This window comes from Pelodiscus sinensis, chromosome 6, assembly GCF_049634645.1.
Source record: "Pelodiscus sinensis isolate JC-2024 chromosome 6, ASM4963464v1, whole genome shotgun sequence".
Classification (NCBI taxonomy): Eukaryota; Metazoa; Chordata; order Testudines; family Trionychidae; genus Pelodiscus; species Pelodiscus sinensis.
Window position 1 is genome coordinate 121450490 of NC_134716.1, and position 17699 is coordinate 121468188.

General features: G+C 66.9%; 8 non-coding genes across 8 annotated transcripts; all 8 read left to right on the forward strand.

The window, feature by feature from the left end:
- The first annotated feature begins 3429 nt into the window (after window positions 1-3429).
- TRNAP-AGG (transfer RNA proline (anticodon AGG)) lies at window positions 3430-3501 on the forward strand. The gene has a single exon. It is a non-coding gene; the product is annotated as a tRNA-Pro (tRNA).
- Window positions 3502-5394: 1893 nt separating this feature from the next.
- On the forward strand, window positions 5395-5466 carry TRNAP-AGG (transfer RNA proline (anticodon AGG)). Its single transcript has one exon. It is a non-coding gene; the product is annotated as a tRNA-Pro (tRNA).
- A 173-nt stretch (window positions 5467-5639) lies between these two features.
- On the forward strand, window positions 5640-5711 carry TRNAP-AGG (transfer RNA proline (anticodon AGG)). The gene has a single exon. It is a non-coding gene; the product is annotated as a tRNA-Pro (tRNA).
- A 3887-nt stretch (window positions 5712-9598) lies between these two features.
- Window positions 9599-9670, forward strand: TRNAP-AGG (transfer RNA proline (anticodon AGG)). Its single transcript has one exon. It is a non-coding gene; the product is annotated as a tRNA-Pro (tRNA).
- Window positions 9671-11566: 1896 nt separating this feature from the next.
- TRNAP-AGG (transfer RNA proline (anticodon AGG)) lies at window positions 11567-11638 on the forward strand. Its single transcript has one exon. It is a non-coding gene; the product is annotated as a tRNA-Pro (tRNA).
- A 1895-nt stretch (window positions 11639-13533) lies between these two features.
- TRNAP-AGG (transfer RNA proline (anticodon AGG)) lies at window positions 13534-13605 on the forward strand. The gene has a single exon. It is a non-coding gene; the product is annotated as a tRNA-Pro (tRNA).
- Window positions 13606-15514: 1909 nt separating this feature from the next.
- Window positions 15515-15586, forward strand: TRNAP-AGG (transfer RNA proline (anticodon AGG)). The gene has a single exon. It is a non-coding gene; the product is annotated as a tRNA-Pro (tRNA).
- A 1896-nt stretch (window positions 15587-17482) lies between these two features.
- Window positions 17483-17554, forward strand: TRNAP-AGG (transfer RNA proline (anticodon AGG)). The gene has a single exon. It is a non-coding gene; the product is annotated as a tRNA-Pro (tRNA).
- Window positions 17555-17699: the final 145 nt, after the last annotated feature.

The following is a 17699-nucleotide window of genomic DNA, read 5'->3' on the forward strand; positions in this document are numbered from 1 at the left end:
CGGACGGGGGGCTTTCTCACGCGACAGGGTCCATCTGGCCAATGGCTTTTCCACAGCCACAACAGTGGGCCCCCCTCCACGTGCTGAAGGTCACAGAAGGGGTCTGGCGGGCGCCTCCTCCCTTTGGTCTTCCGACCGGCTCCTGCCCTCAGGACCACGTCTGCTAGGAACTGACGGCTGTAGGGCTGGAAGGCCCGTCCCGGGAGAGGATGTCATCCAGGCGCCGGACTTCAGACGGCCGACGATTCCACCTCTGCTGCAAGCGTGCCCCGAGCACGACGCCATTGTTGCGGGGAACTGATTGCTTTAGCAAGGGGAGCACTCGCCTTCTCTTTCTTTCTTTCTCTCTTCCGGACTCCGCCTCACAGCTAGCAGCCGCTTGTTCCTTTCCCGCTGGGAAGCCAGAGCCAGGAGGCAGGCCGGGCGTGGCTTGTTGGTCTAGGAGCATGATTCTTGCTTTGGGAGCAAGAGGTCCCGGGTGCGAGTCCCGGACAAGCCCTTGCCGCTTCCCGCTGAGCTGTGGCCTTCTTGCCCTTTTTCTCTCGAGCTGCTGCTGGCTGACGGTCTGAATTGAGAGGCGTCTTGAGCAGGGAGCTGGAAGGTGGGCACGGGGGCACGGCAAGCTGGTTGCCGAGGCATGGCTGGAGGAGGCGCGGCGGGAAGTGGTCGGCTGTGGTCCCCCATTGGATTCAATGGGGTGACCTGGTGGCCGGAATTCCTCCCGGCCGCCCGCTGTCCCCCAACGGGGGGGACGGCGCTCTCCGGCACGAGCCCCGGTGGCAGGGCTTAATGGCTCAGCTCTAGCGGAGGCGGTGGGGGGAGGTGCTTTCTAGTGGGCACCTGAAGGCAGGGGAGGGGCCGAAGGGTCGGCCGGGGGAGGAGGCGGAGGCTGGGAGGCGGCCGGAGCCCATCTGCCCGCCGGGCAGGGGCAGACGCTGCCGCCCCGAGGCCCGCGGCGGAGCCGCCAGCTCAGCTGGAAAACTGCAGCCGCGCACGAGGCCCCCGGCTCTCGGGGGACAGCCCCCCCCCCCCGGGCGAGGCGCACTCGGAGCGCCGTTCGGGATGGGAGACGCTTTACAGCCTGCTTGATCTCGGGCCAGAAGCTTGAGGACGAGCAGCCAGGCCAAAGGCGGCCCGGTGCTCTCGGGGCGGCAGAGGCCCAGCGCCGAGCTCCCGGACGAGGCCCGGCCAACGAGCGTGCTTGCCGGTGTCCCGGGCCTACTTTGGCCGGCCTTTTCCTCCCCACGTGCGTGCTGTGCCGTGCCGCGGCGTGGCGTGCGAGCCAGGTCAGGCCGCGAATGAGCTTTCTTTCTTGCTCTCGCAGCGGGATGGACCGCCCCGGGAGGCCAGCTTGGAAAGGTGCCCGGAGGCGTGGGCCTTTTGCGCTTTGTGCCTCTGGCTGCCTGCTCTTTCCGCCTAATTCGTGAGGCTGCCAGGAGCCAGCTTGCCCCCAGGTCTGGCTTGTTGGTCTAGGGGTATGGTTCTCGCTTAGGGTGCGAGAGGTCCCGGGTTCAACTACCGGACAAGCCCTGGTCCTCTCCTGCTTGGGGCCGGCCCGTGCGCTCGGCTGTGGCTCTCCTCTTTCTTACTTCAGCCCTGCGGATAGGTCACGGGGCCCCCTCTTTGGCAGGAGCAGCGCCCCAACCCATCTTCCCGCTGGGTGCCCCGCTCGCCCATTCACGTTACGCTACTCGTGTGCCCGTGTCCTTGTGGTACTCCAAGATGCCGGCGTTGGCTCTGCGCCTCTCCTTCAAGCTCCAGCTGCGGGAGTCAGGCCCAGCCAACAGCGAGCCGGCCTCTGGCGGGAACGGCTACGCAGCGTAGTGGGCCCGTGGAGCAACATCCGCGCAACAACGAAGCACAGGGGAGGCACCCAGCTACCCTGAACGGTCGGTCTTTCCTGCCAAGCTGCCGCCTGGTTGGCGGGCCGAGGCGTCCGCCTCGAAAGGAGGACCGAGTCCTGCACGGACGGGGGGCTTTCTCACGCGACAGGGTCCATCTGGCCAATGGCTTTTCCACAGCCACAACAGTGGGCCCCCCTCCACGTGCTGAAGGTCACAGAAGGGGTCTGGCGGGCGCCTCCTCCCTTTGGTCTTCCGACCGGCTCCTGCCCTCAGGACCACGTCTGCTAGGAACTGACGGCTGTAGGGCTGGAAGGCCCGTCCCGGGAGAGGATGTCATCCAGGCGCCGGACTTCAGACGGCCGACGATTCCACCTCTGCTGCAAGCGTGCCCCGAGCACGACGCCATTGTTGCGGGGAACTGATTGCTTTAGCAAGGGGAGCACTCGCCTTCTCTTTCTTTCTCTCTCTCTTCCGGACTCCGCCTCACAGCTAGCAGCCGCTTGTTCCTTTCCCGCTGGGAAGCCAGAGCCAGGAGGCAGGCCAGGCGTGGCTTGTTGGTCTAGGAGCATGATTCTTGCTTTGGGAGCAAGAGGTCCCGGGTGCGAGTCCCGGACAAGCCCTTGCCACTTCCCGCTGAGCTGTGGCCTTCTTGCCCTTTTTCTCTCGAGCTGCTGCTGGCTGACGGTCTGAATTGAGAGGCGTCTTGAGCAGGGAGCTGGAAGGTGGGCACGGGGGCACGGCAAGCTGGTTGCGGAGGCATGGCTGGAGGAGGCGCGGTGGGAAGTGGTCGGCTGTGGTCCCCCATTGGATTCAATGGGGTGACCTGGTGGCCGGAATTCCTCCCGGCCGCCTGCTGTCCCCCAACGGGGGGGACGGCGCTCTCTGGCACGAGCCCCGGTGGCAGGGCTTAATGGCTCAGCTCTAGCGGAGGCGGTGGGGGGAGGTGCTTTCTAGTGGGCACCTGAAGGCAGGGGAGGGGCCGAAGGGTCGGCCGGGGGAGGAGGCGGAGGCTGGGAGGCGGCCGGAGCCCATCTGCCCGCCGGGCAGGGGCAGACGCTGCCGCCCCGAGGCCCGCGGCGGAGCCGCCAGCTCAGCTGGAAAACTGCAGCCGCGCACGAGGCCCCCGGCTCTCGGGGGACAGCCCCCGCCCCCCCCCCCCGGGCGTGGCGCACTCGGAGCGCCGTTCGGGAGGGGAGACGCTTTACAGCCTGCTTGATCTCGGGCCAGAAGCTTGAGGACGAGCAGCCAGGCCAAAGGCGGCCCGGTGCTCTCGGGGCGGCAGAGGCCCAGCGCCGAGCTCCCGGACGAGGCCCGGCCAACGAGCATGCTTGCCGGTGTCCCGGGCCTACTTTGGCCGGCCTTTTCCTCCCCACGTGCGTGCTGTGCCGTGCCGCGGCGTGGCGTGCGAGCCAGGTCAGGCCGCGAATGAGCTTTCTTTCTTGCTCTCGCAGCGGGATGGACCGCCCCGGGAGGCCAGCTTGGAAAGGTGCCCGGAGGCGTGGGCCTTTTGCGCTTTGTGCCTCCGGCTGCCTGCTCTTTCCGCCAAATTCGTGAGGCTGCCAGGAGCCAGCTTGCCCCCAGGTCTGGCTTGTTGGTCTAGGGGTATGATTCTCGCTTAGGGTGCGAGAGGTCCCGGGTTCAACTCCCGGACAAGTCCTGGTCCTCTCCTGCTTGGGGCCGGCCCGCGCGCTCGGCTGTGGCTCTCCTCTTTCTTACTTCAGCCCTGCGGATAGGTCACGGGGCCCCCTCTTTGGCGGGAGCAGCGCCCCAACCCATCTTCCCGCTGGGTGCCCCGCTCGCCCATTCACGTTACGCTACTCGTGTGCCCGTGTCCTTGTGGTACTCCAAGATGCCGGCGTTGGCTCTGCGCCTCTCCTTCAAGCTCCAGCTGCGGAAGTCAGGCCCAGCCAACAGCGAGCCGGCCTCTGGCAGGAACGGCTACGCAGCATAGTGGGCCCGTGGAGCAACATCCGCGCAACAACGAAGCACAGGGGAGGCACCCAGCTACCCTGAACGGTCGGTCTTTCCTGCCAAGCTGCCGCCTGGTTGGCGGGCCGAGGCGTCTGCCTCGAAAGGAGGACCGAGTCCTGCACGGACGGGGGGCTTTCTCACGCGACAGGGTCCATCTGGCCAATGGCTTTTCCACAGCCACAACAGTGGGCCCCCCTCCACGTGCTGAAGGTCACAGAAGGGGTCTGGCGGGCGCCTCCTCCCTTTGGTCTTCCGACCGGCTCCTGCCCTCAGGACCACGTCTGCTAGGAACTGACGGCTGTAGGGCTGGAAGGCCCGTCCCGGGAGAGGATGTCATCCAGGCGCCGGACTTCAGACGGCCGACGATTCCACCTCTGCTGCAAGCGTGCCCCGAGCACGACGCCATTGTTGCGGGGAACTGATTGCTTTAGCAAGGGGAGCACTCGCCTTCTCTTTCTTTCTTTCTTTCTCTCTTCCGGACTCCGCCTCACAGCTAGCAGCCGCTTGTTCCTTTCCCGCTGGGAAACCAGAACCAGGAGGCAGGCCGGGCGTGGCTTGTTGGTCTAGGAGCATGATTCTTGCTTTGGGAGCAAGAGGTCCCGGGTGCGAGTCCCGGACAAGCCCTTGCCGCTTCCTGCTGAGCTGTGGCCTTCTTGCCCTTTTTCTCTCGAGCTGCTGCTGGCTGACGGTCTGAATTGAGAGGCGTCTTGAGCAGGGAGCTGGAAGGTGGGCACGGGGGCACGGCAAGCTGGTTGCCGAGGCATGGCTGGAGGAGGCGCGGCGGGAAGTGGTCGGCTGTGGTCCCCCATTGGATTCAATGGGGTGACCTGGTGGCCGGAATTCCTCCCGGCCGCCCGCTGTCCCCCAACGGGGGGGACGGCGCTCTCCGGCACGAGCCCCGGTGGCAGGGCTTAATGGCTCAGCTCTAGCGGAGGCGGTGGGGGGAGGTGCTTTCTAGTGGGCACCTGAAGGCAGGGGAGGGGCCGAAGGGTCGGCCGGGGGAGGAGGCGGAGGCTGGGAGGCGGCCGGAGCCCATCTGCCCGCCGGGCAGGGGCAGACGCTGCCGCCCCGAGGCCCGCGGCGGAGCCGCCAGCTCAGCTGGAAAACTGCAGCCGCGCACGAGGCCCCCGGCTCTCGGGGGACAGCCCCCGCCGGGCGTGGCGCACTCGGAGCGCCGTTCGGGATGGGAGACGCTTTACAGCCTGCTTGATCTCGGGCCAGAAGCTTGAGGACGAGCAGCCAGGCCAAAGGCGGCCCGGTGCTCTCGGGGCGGCAGAGGCCCAGCGCCGAGCTCCCGGACGAGGCCCGGCCAACGAGCGTGCTTGCCGGTGTCCCGGGCCTACTTTGGCCGGCCTTTTCCTCCCCACTTGCGTGCTGTGCCGTGCCGCGGCGTGGCGTGCGAGCCAGGTCAGGCCGCGAATGAGCTTTCTTTCTTGCTCTCGCAGCGGGATGGACCGCCCCGGGAGGCCAGCTTGGAAAGGTGCCCGGAGGCGTGGGCCTTTTGCGCTTTGTGCCTCCGGCTGCCTGCTCTTTCCGCCAAATTCGTGAGGCTGCCAGGAGCCAGCTTGCCCCCAGGTCTGGCTTGTTGGTCTAGGGGTATGATTCTCGCTTAGGGTGCGAGAGGTCCCGGGTTCAACTCCCGGACAAGCCCTGCTGCAAGCGTACCCCGAGAACGACGCCATTGTTGCGCGGAACTGATTGCTTTAGCAAGGGGAGCACTCGCCTTCTCTTTCTTTCTCTCTCTCTTCCGGACTCCGCCTCACAGCTAGCAGCCGCTTGTTCCTTTCCCGCTGGGAAGCCAGAACCAGGAGGCAGGCCGGGCGTGGCTTGTTGGTCTAGGGGTATGATTCTCGCTTAGGGTGCGAGAGGTCCCGGGTTCAACTCCCGGACAAGCCCTGGCCCTGTCCTGCTTGGGGCCGGCCCGTGCCTTCGGCTGTGGCTCTCCTCTTTCTTACTTCAGCCCTGCGGATAGGTCACGGGGCCCCCTCTTTGGCGCGAGCAGCGCCCCAACCCATCTTCCCGCTGGGTGCCCCGCTCGCCCATTCACGTTACGCTACTCGTGTGCCCGTGTCCTTGTGGTACTCCAAGATGCCGGCGTTGGCTCTGCGCCTCTCCTTCAAGCTCCAGCTGCGGGAGTCAGGCCCAGCCAACAGCGAGCCGGCCTCTGGCGGGAACGGCTACGCAGCGTAGTGGGCCCGTGGAGCAACATCCGCGCAACAACGAAGCACAGGGGAGGCACCCAGCTACCCTGAACGGTCGGTCTTTCCTGCCAAGCTGCCGCCTGGTTGGCGGGCCGAGGCGTCCGCCTCGAAAGGAGGACCGAGTCCTGCACGGACGGGGGGCTTTCTCACGCGACAGGGTCCATCTGGCCAATGGCTTTTCCACAGCCACAACAGTGGGCCCCCCTCCACGTGCTGAAGGTCACAGAAGGGGTCTGGCGGGCGCCTCCTCCCTTTGGTCTTCCGACCGGCTCCTGCCCTCAGGACCACGTCTGCTAGGAACTGACGGCTGTAGGGCTGGAAGGCCCGTCCCGGGAGAGGATGTCATCCAGGCGCCGGACTTCAGACGGCCGACGATTCCACCTCTGCTGCAAGCGTGCCCCGAGAACGACGCCATTGTTGCGGGGAACTGATTGCTTTAGCAAGGGGAGCACTCGCCTTCTCTTTCTTTCTTTCTTTCTCTCTTCCGGACTCCGCCTCACAGCTAGCAGCCGCTTGTTCCTTTCCCGCTGGGAAGCCAGAACCAGGAGGCAGGCCGGGCGTGGCTTGTTGGTCTAGGAGCATGATTCTTGCTTTGGGAGCAAGAGGTCCCGGGTGCGAGTCCCGGACAAGCCCTTGCCGCTTCCCGCTGAGCTGTGGCCTTCTTGCCCTTTTTCTCTCGAGCTGCTGCTGGCTGACGGTCTGAATTGAGAGGCGTCTTGAGCAGGGAGCTGGAAGGTGGGCACGGGGGCACGGCAAGCTGGTTGCCGAGGCATGGCTGGAGGAGGCGCGGCGGGAAGTGGTCGGCTGTGGTCCCCCATTGGATTCAATGGGGTGACCTGGTGGCCGGAATTCCTCCCGGCCGCCCGCTGTCCCCCAACGGGGGGGACGGCGCTCTCCGGCACGAGCCCCGGTGGCAGGGCTTAATGGCTCAGCTCTAGCGGAGGCGGTGGGGGGAGGTGCTTTCTAGTGGGCACCTGAAGGCAGGGGAGGGGCCGAAGGGTCGGCCGGGGGAGGAGGCGGAGGCTGGGAGGCGGCCGGAGCCCATCTGCCCGCCGGGCAGGGGCAGGCGCTGCCGTCCCGAGGCCCGCGGCGGAGCCACCAGCTCAGCTGGAAAACTGCAGCCGCGCACGAGGCCCCCGGCTCTCGGGGGACAGCCCCCGCCCCCCCCCCCGCCGGGCGTGGCGCACTCGGAGCGCCGTTCGGGATGGGAGACGCTTTACAGCCTGCTTGATCTCGGGCCAGAAGCTTGAGGACGAGCAGCCAGGCCAAAGGCGGCCCGGTGCTCTCGGGGCGGCAGAGGCCCAGCGCCGAGCTCCCGGACGAGGCCCGGCCAACGAGCGTGCTTGCCGGTGTCCCGGGCCTACTTTGGCCGGCCTTTTCCTCCCCACGTGCGTGCTGTGCCGTGCCGCGGCGTGGCGTGCGAGCCAGGTCAGGCCGCGAATGAGCTTTCTTTCTTGCTCTCGCAGCGGGATGGACCGCCCCGGGAGGCCAGCTTGGAAAGGTGCCCGGAGGCGTGGGCCTTTTGCGCTTTGTGCCTCCGGCTGCCTGCTCTTTCCGCCAAATTCGTGAGGCCTGCCAGGAGCCAGCTTGCCCCCAGGTCTGGCTTGTTGGTCTAGGGGTATGATTCTCGCTTACGGTGCGAGTGGTCCCGGGTTCAACTCTCGGACAAGCCCTGGTCCTCTCCTGCTTGGGGCCGGCCCGCGCGCTCGGCTGTGGCTCTCCTCTTTCTTACTTCAGCCCTGCGGATAGGTCACGGGGCCCCCTCTTTGGCGGGAGCAGCGCCCCAACCCATCTTCCCGCTGGGTGCCCCGCTCGCCCATTCACGTTACGCTACTCGTGTGCCCGTGTCCTTGTGGTACTCCAAGATGCCGGCGTTGGCTCTGCGCCTCTCCTTCAAGCTCCAGCTCCGGGAGTCAGGCCCAGCCAACAGCGAGCCGGCCTCTGGCGGGAACGGCTACGCAGCGTAGTGGGCCCGTGGAGCAACATCCGCGCAACAACGAAGCACAGGGGAGGCACCCAGCTACCCTGAACGGTCGGTCTTTCCTGCCAAGCTGCCGCCTGGTTGGCGGGCCGAGGCGTCCGCCTCGAAAGGAGGACCGAGTCCTGCACGGACGGGGGGCTTTCTCACGCGACAGGGTCCATCTGGCCAATGGCTTTTCCACAGCCACAACAGTGGGCCCCCCTCCACGTGCTGAAGGTCACAGAAGGGGTCTGGCGGGCACCTCCTCCCTTTGGTCTTCCGACCGGCTCCTGCCCTCAGGACCACGTCTGCTAGGAACTGACGGCTGTAGGGCTGGAAGGCCCGTCCCGGGAGAGGATGTCATCCAGGCGCCGGACTTCAGACGGCCGACGATTCCACCTCTGCTGCAAGCGTGCCCCGAGCACGACGCCATTGTTGCGGGGAACTGATTGCTTTAGCAAGGGGAGCACTCGCCTTCTCTTTCTTTCTTTCTTTCTCTCTTCCGGACTCCGCCTCACAGCTAGCAGCCGCTTGTTCCTTTCCCACTGGGAAGCCAGAACCAGGAGGCAGGCCGGGCGTGGCTTGTTGGTCTAGGAGCATGATTCTTGCTTTGGGAGCAAGAGGTCCCGGGTGCGAGTCCCGGACAAGCCCTTGCCGCTTCCCGCTGAGCTGTGGCCTTCTTGCCCTTTTTCTCTCGAGCTGCTGCTGGCTGACGGTCTGAATTGAGAGGCGTCTTGAGCAGGGAGCTGGAAGGTGGGCACGGGGGCACGGCAAGCTGGTTGCCGAGGCATGGCTGGAGGAGGCGCGGCGGGAAGTGGTCGGCTGTGGTCCCCCATTGGATTCAATGGGGTGACCTGGTGGCCGGAATTCCTCCCGGCCGCCCGCAGTCCCCCAACGGGGGGGGACGGCGCTCTCCGGCACGAGCCCCGGTGGCAGGGCTTAATGGCTCAGCTCTAGCGGAGGCGGTGGGGGGAGGTGCTTTCTAGTGGGCACCTGAAGGCAGGGGAGGGGCCGAAGGGTCGGCCGGGGGAGGAGGCGGAGGCTGGGAGGCGGCCGGAGCCCATCTGCCCGCCGGGCAGGGGCAGACGCTGCCGCCCCGAGGCCCGCGGCGGAGCCGCCAGCTCAGCTGGAAAACTGCAGCCGCGCACGAGGCCCCCGGCTCTCGGGGGACAGCCCCCGCCCCCCCCCCCCGGGCGTGGCGCACTCGGAGCGCCGTTCGGGATGGGAGACGCTTTACAGCCTGTTTGATCTCGGGCCAGAAGCTTGAGGACGAGCAGCCAGGCCAAAGGCGGCCCGGTGCTCTCGGGGCGGCAGAGGCCCAGCGCCGAGCTCCCGGACGAGGCCCGGCCAACGAGCGTGCTTGCCGGTGTCCCGGGCCTACTTTGGCCGGCCTTTTCCTCCCCACTTGCGTGCTGTGCTGTGCCGTGCCGCGGCGTGGCGTGCGAGCCAGGTCAGGCCGCGAATGAGCTTTCTTTCTTGCTCTCGCAGCGGGATGGACCGCCCCGGGAGGCCAGCTTGGAAAGGTGCCCGGAGGCGTGGGCCTTTTGCGCTTTGTGCCTCCGGCTGCCTGCTCTTTCCGCCAAATTCGTGAGGCTGCCAGGAGCCAGCTTGCCCCCAGGTCTGGCTTGTTGGTCTAGGGGTATGATTCTCGCTTAGGGTGCGAGAGGTCCCGGGTTCAACTCCCGGACAAGCCCTGGTCCTCTCCTGCTTGGGGCCGGCCCGTGCGCTCGACTGTGGCTCTCCTCTTTCTTACTTCAGCCCTGCGGATAGGTCACGGGGCCCCCTCTTTGGCGGGAGCAGCGCCCCAACCCATCTTCCCGCTGGGTGCCCCGCTCGCCCATTCACGTTACGCTACTCGTGTGCCCGTGTCCTTGTGGTACTCCAAGATGCCGGCGTTGGCTCTGCGCCTCTCCTTCAAGCTCCAGCTGCGGGAGTCAGGCCCAGCCAACAGCGAGCCGGCCTCTGGCGGGAACGGCTACGCAGCGTAGTGGGCCCGTGGAGCAACATCCGCGCAACAACGAAGCACAGGGGAGGCACCCAGCTACCCTGAACGGTCGGTCTTTCCTGCCAAGCTGCCGCCTGGTTGGCGGGCCGAGGCGTCTGCCTCGAAAGGAGGACCGAGTCCTGCACGGACGGGGGGCTTTCTCACGCGACAGGGTCCATCTGGCCAATGGCTTTTCCACAGCCACAACAGTGGGCCCCCCTCCACGTGCTGAAGGTCACAGAAGGGGTCTGGCGGGCGCCTCCTCCCTTTGGTCTTCCGACCGGCTCCTGCCCTCAGGACCACGTCTGCTAGGAACTGACGGCTGTAGGGCTGGAAGGCCCGTCCCGGGAGAGGATGTCATCCAGGCGCCGGACTTCAGACGGCCGACGATTCCACCTCTGCTGCAAGCGTGCCCCGAGCACGACGCCATTGTTGCGGGGAACTGATTGCTTTAGCAAGGGGAGCACTCGCCTTCTCTTTCTTTCTTTCTCTCTCTCTTCCGGACTCCGCCTCACAGCTAGCAGCCGCTTGTTCCTTTCCCGCTGGGAAGCCAGAACCAGGAGGCAGGCCGGGCGTGGCTTGTTGGTCTAGGAGCATGATTCTTGCTTTGGGAGCAAGAGGTCCCGGGTGCGAGTCCCGGACAAGCCCTTGCCGCTTCCCGCTGAGCTGTGGCCTTCTTGCCCTTTTTCTCTCGAGCTGCTGCTGGCTGACGGTCTGAATTGAGAGGCGTCTTGAGCAGGGAGCTGGAAGGTGGGCACGGGGGCACGGCAAGCTGGTTGCCGAGGCATGGCTGGAGGAGGCGCGGCGGGAAGTGGTCGGCTGTGGTCCCCCATTGGATTCAATGGGGTGACCTGGTGGCCGGAATTCCTCCCGGCCGCCCGCTGTCCCCCAACGGGGGGGACGGCGCTCTCCGGCACGAGCCCCGGTGGCAGGGCTTAATGGCTCAGCTCTAGCGGAGGCGGTGGGGGGAGGTGCTTTCTAGTGGGCACCTGAAGGCAGGGGAGGGGCCGAAGGGTCGGCCGGGGGAGGAGGCGGAGGCTGGGAGGCGGCCGGAGCCCATCTGCCCGCCGGGCAGGGGCAGACGCTGCCGCCCCGAGGCCCGCGGCGGAGCCGCCAGCTCAGCTGGAAAACTGCAGCCGCGCACGAGGCCCCCGGCTCTCGGGGGACAGCCCCCCCCCCCGGGCGAGGCGCACTCGGAGCGCCGTTCGGGATGGGAGACGCTTTACAGCCTGCTTGATCTCGGGCCAGAAGCTTGAGGACGAGCAGCCAGGCCAAAGGCGGCCCGGTGCTCTCGGGGCGGCAGAGGCCCAGCGCCGAGCTCCCGGACGAGGCCCGGCCAACGAGCGTGCTTGCCGGTGTCCCGGGCCTACTTTGGCCGGCCTTTTCCTCCCCACGTGCGTGCTGTGCCGTGCCGCGGCGTGGCGTGCGAGCCAGGTCAGGCCGCGAATGAGCTTTCTTTCTTGCTCTCGCAGCGGGATGGACCGCCCCGGGAGGCCAGCTTGGAAAGGTGCCCGGAGGCGTGGGCCTTTTGCGCTTTGTGCCTCCGGCTGCCTGCTCTTTCCGCCAAATTCGTGAGGCTGCCAGGAGCCAGCTTGCCCCCAGGTCTGGCTTGTTGGTCTAGGGGTATGATTCTCGCTTAGGGTGCGAGAGGTCCCGGGTTCAACTCCTGGACAAGCCCTGGTCCTCTCCTGCTTGGGGCCGGCTCGGCTGTGGCTCTCCTCTTTCTTACTTCAGCCCTGCGGATAGGTCACGGGGCCCCCTCTTTGGCGGGAGCAGCGCCCCAACCCATCTTCCCGCTGGGTGCCCCGCTCGCCCATTCACGTTACGCTACTCGTGTGCCCGTGTCCTTGTGGTACTCCAAGATGCCGGCGTTGGCTCTGCGCCTCTCCTTCAAGCTCCAGCTCCGGGAGTCAGGCCCAGCCAACAGCGAGCCGGCCTCTGGCGAGAACGGCTACGCAGCGTAGTGGGCCCGTGGAGCAACATCCGCGCAACAACGAAGCACAGGGGAGGCACCCAGCTACCCTGAACAGTCGGTCTTTCCTGCCAAGCTGCCGCCTGGTTGGCGGGCCGAGGCGTCCGCCTCGAAAGGAGGACCGAGTCGTGCACGGACGGGGGGCTTTCTCACGCGACAGGGTCCATCTGGCCAATGGCTTTTCCACAGCCACAACAGTGGGCCCCCCTCCACGTGCTGAAGGTCACAGAAGGGGTCTGGCGGGCGCCTCCTCCCTTTGGTCTTCCGACCGGCTCCTGCCCTCAGGACCACGTCTGCTAGGAACTGACGGCTGTAGGGCTGGAAGGCCCGTCCCAGGAGAGGATGTCATCCAGGCGCCGGACTTCAGACGGCCGACGATTCCACCTCTGCTGCAAGCGTGCCCCGAGCACGACGCCATTGTTGCGGGGAACTGATTGCTTTAGCAAGGGGAGCACTCGCCTTCTCTTTCTTTCTTTCTTTCTCTCTTCCGGACTCCGCCTCACAGCTAGCAGCCGCTTGTTCCTTTCCCGCTGGGAAGCCAGAACCAGGAGGCAGGCCGGGCGTGGCTTGTTGGTCTAGGAGCATGATTCTTGCTTTGGGAGCAAGAGGTCCCGGGTGCGAGTCCCGGACAAGCCCTTGCCGCTTCCCGCTGAGCTGTGGCCTTCTTGCCCTTTTTCTCTCGAGCTGCTGCTGGCTGACGGTCTGAATTGAGAGGCGTCTTGAGCAGGGAGCTGGAAGGTGGGCACGGGGGCACGGCAAGCTGGTTGCCGAGGCATGGCTGGAGGAGGCGCGGCGGGAAGTGGTCGGCTGTGGTCCCCCATTGGATTCAATGGGGTGACCTGGTGGCCGGAATTCCTCCCGGCCGCCCGCTGTCCCCCAACGGGGGGGACGGCGCTCTCCGGCACGAGCCCCGGTGGCAGGGCTTAATGGCTCAGCTCTAGCGGAGGCGGTGGGGGGAGGTGCTTTCTAGTGGGCACCTGAAGGCAGGGGAGGGGCCGAAGGGTCGGCCGGGGGAGGAGGCGGAGGCTGGGAGGCGGCCGGAGCCCATCTGCCCGCCGGGCAGGGGCAGACGCTGCCGCCCCGAGGCCCGCGGCGGAGCCGCCAGCTCAGCTGGAAAACTGCAGCCGCGCACGAGGCCCCCGGCTCTCGGGGGACAGTCCCCGCCCCCCCCCCCCGGGCGTGGCGCACTCGGAGCGCCGTTCGGGATGGGAGACGCTTTACAGCCTGCTTGATCTCGGGCCAGAAGCTTGAGGACGAGCAGCCAGGCCAAAGGCGGCCCGGTGCTCTCGGGGCGGCAGAGGCCCAGCGCCGAGCTCCCGGACGAGGCCCGGCCAACGAGCGTGCTTGCCGGTGTCCCGGGCCTACTTTGGCCGGCCTTTTCCTCCCCACGTGCGTGCTGTGCCGTGCCGCGGCGTGGCGTGCGAGCCAGGTCAGGCCGCGAATGAGCTTTCTTTCTTGCTCTCGCAGCGGGATGGACCGCCCCGGGAGGCCAGCTTGGAAAGGTGCCCGGAGGCGTGGGCCTTTTGCGCTTTGTGCCTCCGGCTGCCTGCTCTTTCCGCCAAATTCGTGAGGCTGCCAGCAGCCAGCTTGCCCCCAGGTCTGGCTTGTTGGTCTAGGGGTATGATTCTCGCTTAGGGTGCGAGAGGTCCCGGGTTCAACTCCCGGACAAGCCCTGGTCCTCTACTGCTTGGGGCCGGCCCGTGCGCTCGACTGTGGCTCTCCTCTTTCTTACTTCAGCCCTGCGGATAGGTCACGGGGCCCCCTCTTTGGCGGGAGCAGCGCCCCAACCCATCTTCCCGCTGGGTGCCCCGCTCGCCCATTCACGTTACGCTACTCGTGTGCCCGTGTCCTTGTGGTACTCCAAGATGCCGGCGTTGGCTCTGCGCCTCTCCTTCAAGCTCCAGCTGCGGGAGTCAGGCCCAGCCAACAGCGAGCCGGCCTCTGGCGGGAACGGCTACGCAGCGTAGTGGGCCCGTGGAGCAACATCCGCGCAACAACGAAGCACAGGGGAGGCACCCAGCTACCCTGAACGGTCGGTCTTTCCTGCCAAGCTGCCGCCTGGTTGGCGGGCCGAGGCGTCTGCCTCGAAAGGAGGACCGAGTCCTGCACGGACGGGGGGCTTTCTCACGCGACAGGGTCCATCTGGCCAATGGCTTTTCCACAGCCACAACAGTGGGCCCCCCTCCACGTGCTGAAGGTCACAGAAGGGGTCTGGCGGGCGCCTCCTCCCTTTGGTCTTCCGACCGGCTCCTGCCCTCAGGACCACGTCTGCTAGGAACTGACGGCTGTAGGGCTGGAAGGCCCGTCCCGGGAGAGGATGTCATCCAGGCGCCGGACTTCAGACGGCCGACGATTCCACCTCTGCTGCAAGCGTGCCCCGAGCACGACGCCATTGTTGCGGGGAACTGATTGCTTTAGCAAGGGGAGCACTCGCCTTCTCTTTCTTTCTTTCTTTCTCTCTTCCGGACTCCGCCTCACAGCTAGCAGCCGCTTGTTCCTTTCCCACTGGGAAGCCAGAACCAGGAGGCAGGCCGGGCGTGGCTTGTTGGTCTAGGAGCATGATTCTTGCTTTGGGAGCAAGAGGTCCCGGGTGCGAGTCCCGGACAAGCCCTTGCCGCTTCCCGCTGAGCTGTGGCCTTCTTGCCCTTTTTCTCTCGAGCTGCTGCTGGCTGACGGTCTGAATTGAGAGGCGTCTTGAGCAGGGAGCTGGAAGGTGGGCACGGGGGCACGGCAAGCTGGTTGCCGAGGCATGGCTGGAGGAGGCGCGGCGGGAAGTGGTCGGCTGTGGTCCCCCATTGGATTCAATGGGGTGACCTGGTGGCCGGAATTCCTCCCGGCCGCCCGCAGTCCCCCAACGGGGGGGGACGGCGCTCTCCGGCACGAGCCCCGGTGGCAGGGCTTAATGGCTCAGCTCTAGCGGAGGCGGTGGGGGGAGGTGCTTTCTAGTGGGCACCTGAAGGCAGGGGAGGGGCCGAAGGGTCGGCCGGGGGAGGAGGCGGAGGCTGGGAGGCGGCCGGAGCCCATCTGCCCGCCGGGCAGGGGCAGACGCTGCCGCCCCGAGGCCCGCGGCGGAGCCGCCAGCTCAGCTGGAAAACTGCAGCCGCGCACGAGGCCCCCGGCTCTCGGGGGACAGCCCCCGCCCCCCCCCCCCGGGCGTGGCGCACTCGGAGCGCCGTTCGGGATGGGAGACGCTTTACAGCCTGTTTGATCTCGGGCCAGAAGCTTGAGGACGAGCAGCCAGGCCAAAGGCGGCCCGGTGCTCTCGGGGCGGCAGAGGCCCAGCGCCGAGCTCCCGGACGAGGCCCGGCCAACGAGCGTGCTTGCCGGTGTCCCGGGCCTACTTTGGCCGGCCTTTTCCTCCCCACTTGCGTGCTGTGCTGTGCCGTGCCGCGGCGTGGCGTGCGAGCCAGGTCAGGCCGCGAATGAGCTTTCTTTCTTGCTCTCGCAGCGGGATGGACCGCCCCGGGAGGCCAGCTTGGAAAGGTGCCCGGAGGCGTGGGCCTTTTGCGCTTTGTGCCTCCGGCTGCCTGCTCTTTCCGCCAAATTCGTGAGGCTGCCAGGAGCCAGCTTGCCCCCAGGTCTGGCTTGTTGGTCTAGGGGTATGATTCTCGCTTAGGGTGCGAGAGGTCCCGGGTTCAACTCCCGGACAAGCCCTGGTCCTCTCCTGCTTGGGGCCGGCCCGTGCGCTCGACTGTGGCTCTCCTCTTTCTTACTTCAGCCCTGCGGATAGGTCACGGGGCCCCCTCTTTGGCGGGAGCAGCGCCCCAACCCATCTTCCCGCTGGGTGCCCCGCTCGCCCATTCACGTTACGCTACTCGTGTGCCCGTGTCCTTGTGGTACTCCAAGATGCCGGCGTTGGCTCTGCGCCTCTCCTTCAAGCTCCAGCTGCGGGAGTCAGGCCCAGCCAACAGCGAGCCGGCCTCTGGCGGGAACGGCTACGCAGCGTAGTGGGCCCGTGGAGCAACATCCGCGCAACAACGAAGCACAGGGGAGGCACCCAGCTACCCTGAACGGTCGGTCTTTCCTGCCAAGCTGCCGCCTGGTTGGCGGGCCGAGGCGTCTGCCTCGAAAGGAGGACCGAGTCCTGCACGGACGGGGGGCTTTCTCACGCGACAGGGTCCATCTGGCCAATGGCTTTTCCACAGCCACAACAGTGGGCCCCCCTCCACGTGCTGAAGGTCACAGAAGGGGTCTGGCGGGCGCCTCCTCCCTTTGGTCTTCCGACCGGCTCCTGCCCTCAGGACCACGTCTGCTAGGAACTGACGGCTGTAGGGCTGGAAGGCCCGTCCCGGGAGAGGATGTCATCCAGGCGCCGGACTTCAGACGGCCGACGATTCCACCTCTGCTGCAAGCGTGCCCCGAGCACGACGCCATTGTTGCGGGGAACTGATTGCTTTAGCAAGGGGAGCACTCGCCTTCTCTTTCTTTCTTTCTCTCTCTCTTCCGGACTCCGCCTCACAGCTAGCAGCCGCTTGTTCCTTTCCCGCTGGGAAGCCAGAACCAGGAGGCAGGCCGGGCGTGGCTTGTTGGTCTAGGAGCATGATTCTTGCTTTGGGAGCAAGAGGTCCCGGGTGCGAGTCCCGGACAAGCCCTTGCCGCTTCCCGCTGAGCTGTGGCCTTCTTGCCCTTTTTCTCTCGAGCTGCTGCTGGCTGACGGTCTGAATTGAGAGGCGTCTTGAGCAGGGAGCTGGAAGGTGGGCACGGGGGCACGGCAAGCTGGTTGCCGAGGCATGGCTGGAGGAGGCGCGGCGGGAAGTGGTCGGCTGTGGTCCCCCATTGGATTCAATGGGGTGACCTGGTGGCCGGAATTCCTCCCGGCCGCCCGCTGTCCCCCAACGGGGGGGACGGCGCTCTCCGGCACGAGCCCCGGTGGCAGGGCTTAATGGCTCAGCTCTAGCGGAGGCGGTGGGGGGAGGTGCTTTCTAGTGGGCACCTGAAGGCAGGGGAGGGGCCGAAGGGTCGGCCGGGGGAGGAGGCGGAGGCTGGGAGGCGGCCGGAGCCCATCTGCCCGCCGGGCAGGGGCAGACGCTGCCGCCCCGAGGCCCGCGGCGGAGCCGCCAGCTCAGCTGGAAAACTGCAGCCGCGCACGAGGCCCCCGGCTCTCGGGGGACAGCCCCCCCCCCCGGGCGAGGCGCACTCGGAGCGCCGTTCGGGATGGGAGACGCTTTACAGCCTGCTTGATCTCGGGCCAGAAGCTTGAGGACGAGCAGCCAGGCCAAAGGCGGCCCGGTGCTCTCGGGGCGGCAGAGGCCCAGCGCCGAGCTCCCGGACGAGGCCCGGCCAACGAGCGTGCTTGCCGGTGTCCCGGGCCTACTTTGGCCGGCCTTTTCCTCCCCACGTGCGTGCTGTGCCGTGCCGCGGCGTGGCGTGCGAGCCAGGTCAGGCCGCGAATGAGCTTTCTTTCTTGCTCTCGCAGCGGGATGGACCGCCCCGGGAGGCCAGCTTGGAAAGGTGCCCGGAGGCGTGGGCCTTTTGCGCTTTGTGCCTCCGGCTGCCTGCTCTTTCCGCCAAATTCGTGAGGCTGCCAGGAGCCAGCTTGCCCCCAGGTCTGGCTTGTTGGTCTAGGGGTATGATTCTCGCTTAGGGTGCGAGAGGTCCCGGGTTCAACTCCTGGACAAGCCCTGGTCCTCTCCTGCTTGGGGCCGGCTCGGCTGTGGCTCTCCTCTTTCTTACTTCAGCCCTGCGGATAGGTCACGGGGCCCCCTCTTTGGCGGGAGCAGCGCCCCAACCCATCTTCCCGCTGGGTGCCCCGCTCGCCCATTCACGT